Raw genomic sequence first — 18,224 nt, forward strand, 5'->3', positions numbered from 1 at the left:
CCTCATCCAAGTGCCTTTCCAGGACAGGCCTGAAGAAAGCCACCTGGACCAAGGTCACATCCTTCTCTCCTGGGCAGCCCACATTCAATGAGTGACCACGCAGGAGTGTTAAGACCTGTCCTCCTCACTCCAATTCAGGACAACTCTGCAAAGCCAGCCCAGCCTCAGAGCTCCCAGTGGAATAAGCTGAGACTTTTGCTTGTGACTACATCACTGCTGAGTTTCTCCCACTGCCCAATCTGGCCTCCTTCACTCCCCCGTGGATGGCACTCCCCGATAAGCTACCTGCATGCAATCTCCATCTCACATTCTGTTTCCTGGAGACACCACCTGAGATCATCACTGCAGGTGTCTTCATAACTGGTATTTGTATTTACAAAGCTCCATACCACTTTTAATCTGACAGGTGGGGTAATGCAAGCTCAGCCAAAAGGGAAACTAAAAAAGGGAAGAAGCTATTTTTTGACCTGTCCCTTAATAATTCAGTGGCCAGGTCTTACATGGGCCATAGGCCCTCTCTGTCCTCAAAGTCCAAGGTCGGTCCTTTGTCCTGGTGGGTCACCAGGGCCACTCACACTCTGACAATGAGATCGTCCAGTTCTACACCTACATCCCTCTTTCTTCTGACCCCACCTCCCACCACTGGCATATCAGGACTGTATTAAGGAGTGGTGGGAAGGGATAGAAAAGATAATCTATGAAACAGATCAGTCGGAAGTTAACAAGAAGATTGCTAATCAGCTGCATCGCTGTGAAGTCCAAGCTCTTTGCAAATGTTCTTCCACCATCCTCCTGCAAGCCCCCATGGAGTGGGATCCATGAGGAAATCCTCCTGCAGACTTCTACTCCAGTGCATTTTGCCTTTGTAAATTAAAGTGTGCAATTTGCCCTCCTTGTGTTTGGGAATGTATCAGGTCTGAAACCTAAAACCTTTCAAGTGAACCAAAACTTCTCTCCACCCTAATGACACCAGAAGTTGACTGCTTCACGCAACCTGCTCCCCTGCCTCCCTGCCTGCAAAAGGGTGTGCTGTTAGTGGGGAAGGTGGCTGCTTAATGTCTCAGAAGAGCTGGGACTTTAATGGCCTCAAGTCTGAGTTTCCACTGGCCTCCTCTGCACTGCTGGGTTTTCTTTGGGAGTCTTCAGAGATCCCTGAACAGTGATGGTTCATCGGCTCTTCTGGACCTTTCTTAACTTTGTGCCTTACATGCGCTCTGATTCAGTGCAGAGTTTGCTTTGCTTCCTACCTTCCTTGCTCCCAAGCCCTCAGGTTCATCTCTCATGCTCTGCCTTACTCTTTTGGGCTAAGCAAATGCAGGGCCAGGCCTGCGGATTAAATGTTGTGGAGACTTCTTTTAACTTTTCCATTTCAAATTTCAGCCTCACTTAATTGAATTGCAAAGTTAAATGTCCATGAGACGGGAACAGAGCAGCTTTAAGATTGGAGAAGGAATGCAAAATTCAAATTCTCACAGCTTCTTACTGAAAAAAATATCATGATCCACTTGGATGAAGCCAACACTGTTGGAAATGCCACTCCCACGCTGCCCTTGGCTCTGCCTGTCTGCAAGGACTGATGATTTTCAACTGGAAGGACCAGCCACAGCCAGTCCCCAAGCTGATCAGAACCAAGCTGAGAAGTTTATCCAGGGTTCCTTACCCATCATGCATGAGACATAGAATTAAGCTGTCTGAGAAGTTTATCCAGGGTTCCTTACCCATCATGCATGAGATATAGAATTAAGCTGTCTGAAGCTTGGTTGCTGCTTAAGGAACTGCTGGTCTCTTGAGTAACTCTCTTAGTGTGTAATCCATATAGCAGAGAGATTTTGCCCTGCCTCATCAACTCCTCTTTCCTCCTTGGCCTGGAGCTGCCCCCTAGTTCAACACCATGACAGTCTGCTTAACTCTTTCTCCCTGTAGAGCTACATATGTTTTTACCCCCATTTCCTCCTATCCTAGCTTTAAGCTGTTCTGCTTCAATCCACACGATGGATGTGGATTACATTCCTTCTTGGAAGGTGCAGCTACTACCCAGGCGCTAAGGGGTACTTCCTTCATTCAGAGATACCATCAGTTAGACTTCAATACTTACTACTTGAATCTACCTGAATAATAATAGTGCCATACTGGAGTGAACCCACACTTCCCATATCCCCAACCCATTACTTTTGGGGGACTGGTCATCTTCCTCAGAAGCAATGCTATAGCTGGATCTTCTGTCTGGTCCTGATCCCTACCAATTCCAGCTTGTTTTCATTTCCTTAACAGTGCACTACTGAGGGCCTTGGGTTACTTGCAGCTGATCCACAATTGACATACAAATAACTTCCAATAGGGATAGAGCTTTAAAATATGCTCCCAGCAATCTTACCTAGGATTGTATTGTGCAGTTAGACACCAGGCTGGGTTATTATGCTATGCTGTGAGGCCAATGATTCTTATATATATTTCCCACTCCAGAACCTTTTAAAGTCAGAGATCACTTTACATGAAATGCACACCTGGTCCAAAAAAAGGCCATTGAAATGCACCTTGGAAAATAATAGCTTAACGTGAACAATTCAAGTAAAAGCTGTCTTTCTTTTCCTCTTGTGAAAGCCATAAGAATTAAGTTTCATGTCTCCAGTTTCTGCCAGTATAATACTGAATTTAAGTTCTTGGGGATATTAGTTTAAGTAATGTACTAACTACTTCTGAAGGCTGAATTTCTAATGTATCTCAGAAACTGGATATGGGAAAAATAGAGTTTTATCTAGACGTGCGTTTATTTCCAAAACTGGTGAGGCACAGCAGTTGAGTTCTCACTGGAGTGACCCATGCGAGACCTAAATATCCATTTCTGTCTGTTACATATTTTTATGTGCCTTAGGTTTTACAAAAATCCCTTGCTCCATATTTACCCAACTATAGAATATAATTAGAGTTTGACACTCACCTCTCCCTTGAGAAAAGGAACTGAGAAAATTCAGTTCTATGAAAGTTGAAATATTTTGTAGATATTTGTTTAATAAATATTGTTAGAGAAATTTTTCTAAATGGAATAGACGGTTTTTAATCCTAACTGGAATTCAGTACTTTTCAGCTACAAATCTGACATGATGTGATTGTGATTGGATTAGTTTCCTGTTGCTGCTATAACATTACCACCAGTTTCATGGCCTAAGACCACACACGTGTATTATCTTACAGTTCCAGTGGTCAAAAGCCCAAAATGGGTCTCACTGGGCTGTTGTCAAGGCATCAGTAGGGCTGTGTTCCTTCTGGAGGCTCTAGGAGATAACCTGTTTTCTTGCCTTTTACATCTTCTAGAAGCTTTCTGCATTCCTTGGCTTGTGGCGCCTTCCTCTGTCTTCCCAGCCAGCAATGGCCAGTCGAGTCTCTCTCACATCATATCACTGACAATGATTGACCTGTCATCCTCTTTCACTTATAAACACCATTGTGATTACATCGTGCCCACCCCAGACAATCCAGGATAATCTCCCCATGTCAAGATCACAGCCGAGCATGGTGGCTCACACCTATAATCCCAGCACTTTGGGAGACCGAGGCGGGTGGATCACCTGAGATCAGGAGTTAGAGACTAGCCTGGAGCCTGGCCAACATGGTGAAACCCCGTCTCTACTAAAAATACAAAAAGTTAGCCAGGTGTGGTGGCAGGCACCTGTAATCCCAGCTACTCAGGAGGCTGAGGCAGGAGAATCGCTTGAACCCGGGAGGCAGTGGTTACCGTGAGGTGAGATCACGCCATTGCACTGCAGCCTGGGTGACAAGAGTGAGACTCCGTCTCAAAAAAAAAAAATAATAATCACATCTGCAAAGTCTTTTGCCATGTACAGTAACCTGTGCACAAGTGCCAGGGAGCAGGACATAGACGTTTTGGGGAGGAGGGCACTATTCTGCCTACTGCAATGGTACTGAAGCAAAAGCAATTTTAAAGATTCTTAATATTTTCATCAGTTCGATAAATCAGAAGTGAACTCTTGAGGAGTCTTAAACATTTGGAGGAGGCTCTGTTGGAGAGCTGGCCCTTGCATGCCTCCACCACTATGTTGCTTAGGCATGACTTATCCCATTTCTTGAGGAAAGAGTAATGTGTTTTGGATCTGAGACACAGATGACTACATTCCCCTTGTCACCTTCACTTTGCCAATTCTCCATTTATTTCATTCTATAGAGACCTGACATATTGCCCTTAGAAACTGGCTACTCCCTAGAATACTGCCAATTTGGGGTTAGATGAGAACGATTATAAGATGGCTACTCAAAATAGTGCAGCTTGATTGAAGGTGTATTACAACATCCTCAGCAAATAGTAAAAAATAGTGGATTAAAAAAAAAATTGCATTGGGGTTTTGTTTAAAAGGAGGTTACCCCTCCCTACATTGCTGTAGCATGGTGATTCTCTTTATTTTAGTCACTGTTATATTTCGTTCTGTTTGCAACACTATACTTCTATCAGCTGATGTGATGCAGCCAGCAGCTGCCCCCATGTGTTAGAAATGTCCTATAGCTTAACCATGGAGAATCAGGACTTAATTCATTTACCCTGGCTCCTCCATTGCTTTCCCTGCCAACACAGCTGCAGCATATCTCCTCCATCTAGAAACCTGGCAGCTATCCCAGCTGGAAGCTACCTGCCAACACTTTTCTGAAGACCAGCCAGAGGAGGAAGAACAGGAGGGCAGAGGGCTGAGGAGGGAGGGAAGAGAAGATGCAAATCTAATTGCATTGGCCTCCAGCCCTCTTCAGATCTCTGTGCTTCCAGAGGAGGTGACATACCATCAGCCATGACTGATCTTGCTTGTAAAAGTCCTATTTAGATGTAAGCACACTTCCCTCAGGTTTCAGATTCCAGAATTACCCTAATATTCCTCTTTACTTTGTAGTTATGCAAAACCAGGGACACCCCATTGACTGGAATAATGACCTCCCAGGCAGAAGAGTGGTGGCTTGATGTTCTGATGTCTGTTTACCCTTATACTAGTCATTAAATTATGTGCCTTCTTCTCACCTCCATAATGAGCCACAACGCTGTCCAACTTTTCTAGGAGGAGTACCTCTTGTTAATGTCAAATTTTATACCATTCCCACTTGATAGTAGTTGTACTTTTAGTATCTGTTGATTTTTAAAATATGTGATAAAAAGCACCTGAGTTCAGTAAGATTTGGATTAAGTTTTATTTTATTAATCACACGGCATTGAATTACATTTGAAAATCAGCAAGGACGGGGACGCTGCAGTACTCTGTAAATACCAGTGAGATGAATAAAGAAAGTGCTTGGGGTGCATATGGATTCATGGACCTTTTTACAATAACTCAACACCCTAGAGAAGGAGTGGTTCACAGGCTGGGGCACCACTGGAGAGAAACAGGGGCCAAACTTGCTCAGTTTTGTGTGTGCATGGGCCGGGTCCAGGAGCAGCTCTGTGAGCTCCTTCCAAGTCTGTGCCCTTGGGAAAAGATCAGTGTTTAGATCAGGCCCACCCACAGGAAACCACACTGTTAAAATCCCTTCTTTCATGGTTCTGAAATCTTCAAAATAAACAAAGCTACCCTGTAGGCTGGGACTTCAGTTATATCCTTTTGGTTCATATTACAAACTTTACAAGGAAAAGTGACCTTATGGCAGCTGGAGCAAAGGAGGGAAATTAAGTAGACAAGACACTTGCTAGGACAGGCGGCTCTAGTCCAGGGGCCTCCCAAGGGGAGCATGATTTCAAGTTTGCTGCTCTCCCACAAACGAGATGGTAGCTAAAGAAAAGGTAAATGAGGAGAGCTGGTTAGAAACAGAGGTGATAATTCAAGTACTCAGAAACCAGTAGGGCCTGGGTGTCAGTGCATTGGAATGATCCAAGAGCCAGAGCTCCTAAAAAGGCCCTGAAGCACAGTCTTCTCCCCACTACCCTAAGGAGCAGGTATTAACCCTTTGGTTGCTGGATCAAGGGAAGGTGAGGGGTTCCAAGGTGGCTGGGGTGGTTGTACAGGGAGTGGATGCAGAGGCAACTTAGCAGCCAGTAAGGAAGCATTTCAATATTTAACAACTGGATATGCTACACCCCTGCATATTGGCAGCTGAAATCTGTAATCAAGAACTCGATGTGTCTCATAGAGGGTTTTGGAGCCATGGGGAGGAAATATTGATAAAATCCAGTTCCTTTGTTTCTCTCACTATTGCTCTAACTGGTTAAAACCTAGGCTCCCTTCTCCTGAGAAAATGACACCTTTAGATAAAAGCATCTCTTCCCAAGGTGGAAAAAGAGACTGCTATGACTGAGTGCCTACCGTGTGCCTACCCCGAGCTTGGAGTTTTATAAACATGTCTTCATTTTTCCTTGTGACCACCACCTGGGTGGGTATTTATTACTCCCATCATACAGACGAGCAGCCTGGTGCCCAGGGTCACACATCTGGTAAAAGGTGGATCCAAGCTCCACCCAAATCTCCCTGACTCCTGAGCTGGAACCTTCTTTCCCACCTCATCACGCTACAGTTTTGAAGGTTTTCTTGTTAACATGTCAGTGATACAATTCTCCAGGTGGGCATTAGTGCTATGCATTTTATCAAACAGGTCCACTGTATTCTTTCTAACCCCTCAAATGAGTCTTCTTATATAACTATATTTTCATTTTGTTTCCATTTATTAATTCAACTAGTAACTCTTTTTGAGAAGGAGTCTTGCTCTGTCACCCAGGCTGGAGTGCAGTGGCGCTATCTCGGCTCACTGCAAGCTCTGACTCCCGGGTTCACGCCATTCTCCTGCCTCAGCCTCCCAAGTAGCTGGGACTACAGGCGCCCACCACCATGCCCAGCTAATTTTTTTTGTATTTTTAGGAGAGACAGGGCTTCACCGTGTTAGCCAGGATCGTCTCGATCTCCTGACCTTGTGATCTGCCCACCGCAGCCTCCCAAAGGGCTGGGATTATAGGTGTGAGCCACCGCGCCCTGCCAACTAGTAACTCTTTAATCAATCTAATCACATTGAATTTATCACTTACAGTGGAGCAATGAATGAAGCCACATGTAACTTATTATTTGAAGTACATGCTTACCATATGTAACAAGGCCTTTCAGCTTTACCTGTTTCACATAGGCCTCCTGATATGGTTTGGCTGTGTCCCCACCCAAATCTCATCTTGTATTCCCATGTGTTATGGGAGGGACTTGGTGGGAGGTAATTGAATCATGGGGGCAGGCCTTTCCTGTGCTGTTCTCTTGATAGTGAGTCTCACGAGATCTGATGGTTATGATTAGGGGGAGTTTTCCTGCACAAGCTCTCTCTTTGCCTGCTCCCATCCATGTAAGACATGACTTGCTCCTCCTTGCCTTCTGCTATGATTGTGAGGCTTCCCCAGCCACGTGGAACTGCAAGTCCAATAAGCCCTTTTTACTGTATAAATTACCCAGTCTAGGGTATGTCTTTATCAGCAGCATGAAAACAAACTAATACACCTCCTTATTATCAAATATAAGCTATAGTTCAATTAAAAACGTAAACATATGTACATATGCATAAACATTCCCCAAAAGATAACAGTTGTGGTAATTGTCAAAGTTTTCCTTGGATTTTCACCTAAAGCATTTTCCATGGAAATCAATTTCATGGGCTTGTTCATGTGAGCAATGCCTCACGATAGAGGTGATGTCTTTCCATTAAACATTTCCACCCCTCATTACACCTCAGCCTTTTTACCTCTACCATTTGTTGATAATGTAAGGTTATAAACACCAACAAATACAAATCAATAACAATGTCCATTCCCAATTAATTTTATCTAACATTTGATACATGCTGGCAGGGCAATGAGTAAAGCCTTTCTTTGCGGGGAGTGAGTGTTTGTGGAGTAAAATGCCTTCGTTTCTAACCTTAGCCCTCCTATTCCTTCCCAAGGTGTGCTCAGCCTCCTCCTGTGATGTATCTGAATTTCATCCTCCATGGTGAAAGGCAAAAGGCTGTTTATCTCTTCTCTGGTCTGTGTATGAAAGCTACATGAAAATGAGCATTGAAAGGGTTAAGTGCACTCTTCATGCAGAAAGACAAAACTTGTGGATTTTCTATTCCATTGAGTCCAAACAAGAAGAACCGTCTGTTGCTATTATTTTAGGATTCAACTCAATAGCTGATAAATTTGATTTCTTTCACACTCGGCAAAGACTTGAAACATTGTAGCCCCAGAATGGGAAGTCTCTTCTCCGAACTTATGAACATGTAACTCTTCAGTTCTCCCTCAACTTTATTAAGCATATTGAGTTTCAAAAGACATTCCTACTCTCCTTCTTCAATACCTTCTCTTTTTAAATGTTACTTTATTTTTTAAATGTATTATGCAGTTTTTAAGACATTCAAAAAGGGATAAGGAAAACCAAACCAATACCTACGTATCTATCACGCAGCTCAAGAAATACAACATTAGGAGCAGTTAAATCCACTATTTATGCTCACTGCCTTCTAGATAGAGTCTGTTACTTCCCAGAGGTCGATTCCTGAGAGCCTAGGGACCTGGGCATTGTCTTTGCCATCTTTGTGAGGCCCTGGAGATGCCCTTTATGTCTCTGGCTTCTATGTTGTCGAAGTCTAGGTTGACCTCGTGATTTTTGAGGCTGTGGGTTAGCCTTGCAATGTCTGGAACTTGGCTATGAGTTTTGAACGCTTTTCCTTGGGCCTTGTCGTCAGATGGAAGTGCACATAGCTTCCCATGGCCACCTCTTCCAGGATGTTCAATGAGAAGTCCCAAAGCCCCTGCATGAGGATCAGCCTGAGAGGCCAAGGGAAGCTGACCAAGCTCTCTGAACTTGAAATGGACTAGACTCATAAAGGAGGAAGCAGTGCCACTGTTTCCTGGAGACTCAGCCCCCTATGGGGACACCTTGTACTGACAGGGTGAGCTGGGCTGAGGCTGGGTTTGAGGGCAGGTCCAGCTGTCCTCTCACTTGGCCTCTTCTGAGCAGGGTTTCTCTTCCAGCCATGGCACTGTCCTGGCTGGAGAGCTTCAGGGCAGTGTCTGCCCCATACCCTCATCTGGGTTCTGAGATGGCTTCATGGGTCATTTTTGGTGAAGGGGGAGCTCAGAATATTTGCATTATTTTGTGGACATTGGTCTTGACTAAGAATAACTAAAAATTGAAGGCCCAGGGGTTTTAAAGATAAGAAAAAAATGCAAAAACTTAAGGAGTCATTTGCCCTGTTGCTCCTGGATATTGCAGCCAAACAAACACATTCCCAAATTTATTTATGTTGCAGACCAGTCATTTTTCCTTATACAGGAATCTTATTAAAACAATAAATCAATGTTAACCTGGGTTTTAAATTGGCCCAATATGTTTGGAGAAATTGCTGGTTTAATTTTCCTCTTTTTCATTTTTCAATTAACTAATTTAGCTTTCCCAGTTGGGATACCACAAACCTTAACACATGAATTTATCTTGAAACCAGGAGGCCCCAACATACATTGCTACCAAAACAAAAGAGGAAAACCCAACATTTGTCCTGTCATGAGACAGCAAAGAAGCACGGGTCCAGAAAATATCTATCTTTGTTGCTGCAAACTACCTAAGCCTAAGCTCTGTGAAGCAGCCTCAACTGCCTGTAGACTCCCCTGAATACTCTTTCTGAATTTTCTCCACATTCCCTGTGACTAAAAGTTTCCAGAGCATCTCTGTTGTAGACTGAATGTTTGTATCCCTCCTACTTCCCCAAAACTCATATGTTGAAGCCCTGACCCCTGATGTGACTGTATTTGGAGACAGGGCCTTTACAGAAGTAATTAAGGTTAAATGAGGCTATAGGATGGGGCTCTGATCTAATAGGATTAGTGTCCTTAAGAGACACCAGAGAGCTTGTTTACTCTCTGAGTGTACAAGAAGAGGTCATATGGGCACACAGTGAGATGGTGGCCACCTGCAAAGAGAAGAGGCCTCAGAATGAAACCCACCCTTCTGGCACCTTGATCTTGGATTTCCAATCTCCAGAACTGTGAGAAAATAAACTTTTGTTCTTCAACCATGCAATTTCTACTATTTTGTTATGACAGCCCAAGCTGACTAAACAGTTACCCAGCAATGTTTTCCCAGGAACACTGTGAAAACTGCTGGTGCCCTGCCATCCGCCTGGGAGTGCTTAGTATCCCAGCATACATGTACAACTGGACGGATCTCAGCCAAGGGATCTCATCACCCACCACAGCTTCGCTACATTACAACACAGTCCAAGACTCCAGAGTATGAATGGGCCCAGATAGCAAAGCAAGCTTCTTTCCCACCAACCTCAGAGCAATATGTGTATGTGAGAGTGTGTGTCTGTTGGGGAGGGGAGACTTTTGCAACGGACCAATCCTCCAAGTGTCCTCAACTTCATGGGTGCGTTGTGATTTGTTCTCCACCCTGAATCCTGCAACTTGGACTTGTGAGACCTGGCCTTAGGAAAATACAGGCTCCGTGAATGCTAAGTTTGTGGGGAAGCTGTTCTGTAGAGTCAAAAGAACACTGGCTTTGGAGTCAGACAAAGCTAGGTTCAAATTCCAGCTTTTTAGTGCATTGACCAAAATAGTAAAAGTAAGGACTCATTGTCTAAACTAATAGAGCTGACAAATCCAGGCATGTGTTTTGCCTTCAGGAACAGCTACATCCAGGTACTCAAAAGACATTATTGGAAATCTATTTCCTTCTCTCTTTCTGCTCCAGTGATTTCTCTATTGGCCTCATTCTGAGGACAGTGCTTCCTCAGCAGCTCCAGACTCACATGATGAATGGAGGAAGAAGGTCTCTGCCAAGATTTATAACACAGGTCTTGGTGAGGCTGCTGATTGGTGAATCCTAAGTCACATGTACACTCTTGCAGGGAGGCTGGGGTGGGAGAGGGAAGTAATCGATCTCATTCAACTTCAGGAAAGGTGGTGCTGTTACTTAAGGATAAAGGGATGCTGGGCAGGAAAAAAATAACACATGTCTGTAGAGACACTGTGGAGCTCTGTGACTCTGAGCAAGTTATTTAACCTCTCTGATCCTCAAATTCCCCCTTAGCAAAATGGCTAAACCAGTGTCTACCATGTTTAAAGTTATGAATATTATATGTACTCCTAGCATAGCTCAAGACACAGAAAGGACTCTCTCCCTCTTCCTTTTACCTGCCCCTCTCCTGGAGACCTGGGGAAGCTTAAGGAGTTTGGATTGTATTGAAAGTGTCATGCTGTTTCAGGCTGGACAGGCCTTGGATGGTGCAAAAACTTTAGAACCCACTCAGTGGGGCTTTTATGTCAGGGGTTGGTTCCACTAGGGAAAGGTTGCCTCAGGGCAGAGTGGGGCTCTGAGGATTCCCTGGCTGGCGCAGCTCTGGGACATCCAAGTGGGTTGACAGAGTCCTTTCAAAGGCAGTTTTCTGACAGGAGAGCTCAGAATAGCCAACAGGAAACTTTCTGTTATTCTCTGGAATTAAAACCAAGCCTCTCACTGCATGTATTACTGTCCTGTAAACAGTAGACAGTCCCTGTCAGACCTGTGGGGTTTCTCACCCAAACAACCACTGCACTACCTGAATTGAGCCTGTGAACTCTAAAGAATCCTAATGAAAATATACCACCACAAATGCTCCAAAGAGCCTGCTTTAACACACTGGAATCAGGTACCTGCCCAGCTGGTGACAGGGTTAAAACTGCCAAATTTGTCTTTCCCACTGCTACCTGCGCTCCCTTCCTAACCATCCACACCAAACTCTGTGATTCCTTTATTTATAGGTTAAAAGACTGTGGGCACCTGTGCCCTCAGCTCTGTCTAGATTTATGATGAGCCAAACGGGAGGCTGGAACCATCTGCCAGCCTCACTAACACCCACTGGAAGGAGGTCTAGCATCTTAGTAGCCCACTTTTGCCCTGATGCTGCATTTTTAAAGGTCACCTACAGATTCTGAGGAAATCCAAAAGAGACTAAAAAATATATATAATTTAATAGATTTTTTAAAGAGTTTCATCACTTAGTTTCTTTGGCTCCATCTTGATTTATTCTGGGACATTGCCACAGGACCTTGCTTTGATAGCTGCTATAGAGGATATCAAGACCTCTCATTATATCTCTACAGAGTCTCAACAACGCCTTTCCCACCTCAGCAAGCTGCGGTGCAATTAAACGAGATATATTAAAGTGTTGTGAGCGCTTTGCTGGAAAAGTTCTATAATCCAAAGATAGCATTATGATTAGTGGCAGTGAATATGATATTTTCTCTTTGGGCAATCAGTGGCTTAGTTAGAACAGTGGATAATTCATGGGCAACATGAGATGATTCTGTTAATAACTTGGGGTTAAGCTCAAGCTTTAGAATGGAAATGTGCTACAAAGCAGTTTTGGTATGGGCACGTAAGTGTTGTTGGGACCATCACCTCCATCAGAGATGGTGATTTTGGGTAAAATTGCCAAAGTTGGGGTGGTTCACAAAGGTCTTTGTGTAAATGCAGACAAATGGTGTATCACCATAAAGGGAAACTCATATCAATGGGCCTGACTTGACTCCCTTTTGAGGGGTCCAAACAGCTTCCAATTTATGTAATTTGCATCTTTTATTTAAAATCCATTTCCTCAGTACAGTTGTATCATGCATGGTAATTGTAGGATTGCTAATTTTTAAAGAGCTTCCTTTGATAGAGTGAGGAAAAGCCCTGTGTACACCAGGGAGAGTGTGAATTGGTACAACTTCTTTCAAAAATGATTTTGCAATATCTGGCCAAATGTAAAATGCAAAACTCCTATAACACAGTGTGAAAGACAAATAAAAACTCAGGACCCCGATTCACTATGCCAAAAGGAAAAAATTAAGATGAAAGCTGAGTCATACAAGAAGCTGCCCTTCCTTTTGTTCCTAAGCAGATAAAAGGTTAACTATCTCCACAGGTATGTTCACCTTATCTGATAATAAATTGCCGACTTACTGAGCATGAGACAAATGCGTAATTGATTATTCCCCAACTGCTCCTTTTCCCTTGCTATGTGTGGATGCCCATACCCTCTCTCTTACTCCTCCACCCTACTTTTCCCCTTTAAATATTGAAACCCTCAAATTCACTTTTGGAGAAAGGCACAGACGACAGACTGTCTCTGTGATTCTGTGTTGTTTTCTTTCTCCTGGCCATGTCCTTAACCTTGGCAAAATAAACTTCTAAATTGATTGAGACCTGTCTCATATACTTTTTGGTTTACAAATTGTCAAGCATGAAGGGACTTTGAGTGGAGGTGGCCCTGACCTTTGACAAATCTCCCCGTGGTGTTTGATACCAGCTTGGGGTATCTATTGCTCAAACCAACAGGACAATTTGCTGATTCTGGGAGGTGCCCCCTCCAGAGAATCCCTGATCCTCCAAAGTTTGGTTGAGATCCTCCAAAGTTGGGTTTGCTCTTCAACTCCTTTTCTGGAGGTTTACTCACTTCCAACAAGGAAGGTGAGTTTTCCTGCTTCTGTGATGATAAAGGGCAGGCAATTCCTTTCTGGTGTTTCAGCTCACTTCCAATAGGGAAAGCGAGTTTGAGTTTTTTTCCTGTTTCTAAGATGGTAGAGAGCAGTCTTGAGCCTGGGCAACAATCTTAGGTAAGTAGCCGAATTGGGGTTTTGTCTTGAAAATTCTCCACAATGACTAAAAGTTAAGGTTGACCACCAGCTGATCTTCGTTTCTCCTTACCATTAAATCACTCAATAACTTTTTTTTGGTAGGTTGTTCCATCTTTCTCCCATCAGATTTGATCAACTCTACCTGACTTGGTCAGATCTTAAGGAGAATTCCAAATTATGGGGAGCAAGGCCTCTGGGTAAAATTCCTTGCAGCTGCAAAAACAAAAAAACAAACAAAACAACAACAACAAAAAATGAACCCATACAGTTGGTTTCTCTGTTCTCTTTCTTCCTTCCTTTCCTTCCTTCCTTCCTTCCTTTCCTTTCCCTTTCCTCCCTCCCTTCTCCCTTCCTTTCTTTCTTTGTTTTTCTTTCTTTCCTTTTTTTCCTTTCCTTCCTATCTTACTTTTCTTTCTACTTTTCTTTTCTTTCTCTCTTTTTTTTTGGATGGAATCTTGCTACATCACCCAGGCTGGAGTGCGGTGGTACGATCTTGGATAACTGCAGCCTCTGCTTCCTGTGTTCAAACAATTCTGCCTCAGCCACCCAAGTAGCTTGGACTGCAGGTGAACACCACCACACCCAGCTAATTTTTATATTTTTAGTAGAGATGGGGTTTCACCATGTTGGTCAGGCTGGTCTCAATCTCCTGACCTCAAGTGATCCACCCACCTCGGCATCCCAAAGTGCTGGGATGACAGACATGAGCCACCGTGCCTGGCTTTCCTTTCTTAAAAAAAAAATTGTTCCTTTTTTTTCATTATTATTTTTAATTTTTTCATTATTTTTTCCCACCCTATTCCTCCTTCCCTTTTGCCATCTTCAGTACCAAGTGAAAAAAATCTAGAGAGGGCTTCTAAAGACTCAAGCCCCTTAAAGAATTGAGAATAAAGGCACCATTCATCTCTGTTTTGGATGTTCTGCTTTCTTTGGGGAGTTTCTAGAGTCGTGGACATATTCTTCTCCGATCTAAAGCTCTACTTTTTTGCATGGTGTTACCTGACCTCTTTGGCTTTTGGGGGCACCTGAGATTACGTAGTACTGTGAGAGGATTTGACCTTGGCATGTGTAATAGATAAGAGCTACAATGTTAGGGGAAGTTGAGGACAGTTTACAGAAAATGGTCATTACTACAGGAGGCTACTAGTTGTTTGCATGCTTAGATTAGAAAATTGTACATGCTTTCTTGATCCTGTTTCCTAAAGGTCTCCACCCTAAAGCCAGTAATCTAATCAAGCTAAATTGAAACCACAACCTATCAAACTAAGTCACTGTAATAAAACTCTTTGTAAGGGAAATACCTATCTTTAAAGGAAATCTCCATTTTGTAAGGGCATCTCTGTCTCTGCACCTAAACCACTAGGAAATTTAGGGGGAAGACAATAGCTTAAAGTTTACATAACAGACCTTGCATTTGTTTAGACTTACGTCTGTGACTTTGAATTTTCTACCTTGCTTCACTTAAGTCATGTCTTTGGAGATGAAAATTTAGAGTTGCCTAATTAACTATTGTTTAGGACATGGAACAGATAATCAAGAGATTAAAGTAGGGAAGAGAAATTTTTTGAAAACAGGTAAATGAAAAATTTTAAATCTGTAAAATTCACCTCTGTCTGAGCTTGTTATGTCTGTATGTTTATAAAGTCATGTAGAAATAATATTTCACTACCAATTAGAAGAAAGAGCTCTCATTAATTGGCTTTTAAAAAATAAGCATTTATCAGACCAATAGAAGCTAACTCAGAGGCTTTTCAGTTCACATGACTTCAGTATTTTTTGGTAAGATTAATTTGGTATATTTAGTTTCAAAATTCTCCCCAGTAATTTAAAATCTTAAAGTCATGTTACTTTTTTATTTTAATTTTTTTGGGTACATGGTAGGTATACACATATATTCATGTGATATTTTGGTACAGGCATGCATTGTGTAATAATCATGTCATGGAAAATGGGGTATCCATTCCTCAAGCATTTATTCTTTGTGTTATAAACCAATTATACTCTTTTAGTTATTTTTAAATGAACAGTTAATTTATTTTGACTATAGTCACCCTGTTGTGCTATCAAATACTAGGTCTTATTCATTCTTTCTATTTTTTTGTACCCATTAACCATCCCCACCTCTGCTACACCCCCTCATGTTGTGATCAATTAAGTGATCCTACCTTTTTCACTAGGAATTAAGGTTACTAAGAGTTAGAATAGTGGGAGAGTAAGATGTGTTTTGGTAAAGTTTGTGAAAAAAAAAAAACAGAGAATGTGGTTTTTGTTTAAGAAAATGTAACTTTTCTAGTTTAGAAGGCCTCTCTACTGGTGTTGAGATAAAAACCACTGTTTGCATCCAAGCATTTTTTTTTTGTAAACTTGTAAATTTATATTGATATCTCATGGCTACAGTTCCAAAGTAAAAGCTATAGAATCATTATTTGTATGAGTAAGTGTGCATGTGTGCTTAGGTGTGTTTAAATGTACGTATATGTGTTTTGTTATGTATTATGGCCATAAGGTACCAAATTGGCTTAAAAATAAAGGAATATTCATAAATTAAGTAAATAAGCCCAAATACTTTTCAAGTTCAAGCTACTTAAGTAAATTTTTAATCAATAAGCTGGCTCTTAATTAATTGGTAAAATGAAATGAGAATGGATTCAGAATTGTCAACATATATTATTTTTTTGATTTATTGGCCAAGCAGTTTTATATTTATCTGTGCTAAATATTATCAGATGTCAAGATTTGACATGAGGGTTATAAAGCTCTAAATGAAGCCCAAAAGAAGATTATCATGTAATTTTTTGATAAATAGGTATGCAATATTATCAATTTAATAAAAAATAGCTAAATCCTGTCTTACTAAAAAAAAAAGCCACATTTACTTAACCTTAAATTTCTTACTTAGGTTAGCAACTGAAATTCACAGACTATAAAAAATGGTTAACAAGAAAATAACTTTAAATGATGACAATCACAGTTTTCATAAGTAATCTAGGTAAATTAATTTTTACAAAACGTAATTAGGTTAATATAACAATAAATGGTTGTAAAACAAATGTATATATAATAATTTAGAATCTACAGTTAAATTAAATCATAGATATTCATTAAACGTTTGGGTCACCTAGCTTTTTAAAACAATTACAGGAAAATATTTTTCTAAAAAACAATATGTTCTTATTAAAAGGAAATAATTTGTCTAATTCAAAGGTTATTTAAAGGTTATTTATAAAACAAGGTAAAATGAACCAGTAAATAAGAAAGATGTAAAGAAAGATAAGTACAAAGTGATACTTTTGGTAAGAAAGGTTAAAAGGAAAATAATTTTACATGAGAAGGAATCGTGTGGTAAAATTTTTGTCTTAAAACAAAATAATTGGTTATTTAAGAAAGAGGGCTGTTTAGGATAAAACAGGAAGTCCAAGGGTGTCATAAATGGTTTGTATAAGTCATAATAAGGTTTGTAAAAAGACAATTTATGGAAAAAACACTTTATGTAATCAAGCTGGTTATAATTAAATTACTTACAATAGTCTTTCTAGAGATTGGGCTTTCATATTAAAAATACACTAAAGAATGGGTTAGAACAACAAAATTTTCTTAAGGTATTGATTTACTCTTCATAAAATGACAAGAGATTTTAATTTTTAACCCAAAAGTTTAATTTTTATTGTGTCTCACTGTTTTCAGCTTTCTCCCCCCATCAAGAAGGCCTGATATATTAACTCTCTTCTTCAACATTTTTGTCAGCTCCTGTAACTTTTTTCCTTCAGATTCTAACTGATGTTGTGGACTGATGCTAAAAATGTTTTATCTTAAAGGTCTAAAGAAAATGTTTTTTTCCAATATAACGTCCTGTGCACGTGGCTTTAAATTCTTATATAAAATAGAAAACTTTCACTTAGGACACAGGACACACTCTTCCTATGTCTAAGTAAGTCAAGCCATTTTCATAAATTTTAACTTGCAGCCTATCTAAATGGACTCCCTGTAGGGAAAAGCAATCACATTTCAGAAGGTCTTTTGTTTGTTTGTTTACCTTGTGGTAACTGGCTTAACAAATAGATTTTATATTTTATTGAAATAATTTCTACATCATTGTTATTAAGTTTTTTTATTTGCCTAGAAAAGCTGAAATTAAAAAGTTAAGTTTATTACATCCATGTAATTTTCTGTATTGCTTTTAAAGTCTTTGTGTTGTTAAGTTATAGGGCTTTGACTCCTGGGTCTAAAAGGGACACCAAGTCCTGCTAAATCTTAAACATTGACAGCAGTTAAAGTCTCATCCTCAGATCCAAGAGAAGATGACAATCAAAATAAACCAAATTCATGAGACACAGGGTCAGAAATTAAAACTAACCCCTGTAGGTCCAAGGACTATTGCAGAAGAGGTGGGAGCATGAGATTGTAAGGGTCGATTTTGAGAAATAAAATTAGTTCAGAGTTTCTCTATAAATTAAACATTAATATCAAAGGCATACTGATGCAAGACCAGCATCTGGGCCCCTATGTCAGATTAACAAGGTTTTCTTGGAGCATTAACTTACTTTTTAATAAAAACAATTACAAAAGGTTATAAAAAGGTTTATAGAAATTGCATCTTGTGGTCAAGATGATTAAAATTTAATAGATTTAT

Source organism: Pan troglodytes, chromosome 15, assembly GCF_028858775.2.
Source record: "Pan troglodytes isolate AG18354 chromosome 15, NHGRI_mPanTro3-v2.0_pri, whole genome shotgun sequence".
Classification (NCBI taxonomy): domain Eukaryota; kingdom Metazoa; phylum Chordata; class Mammalia; order Primates; family Hominidae; genus Pan; species Pan troglodytes.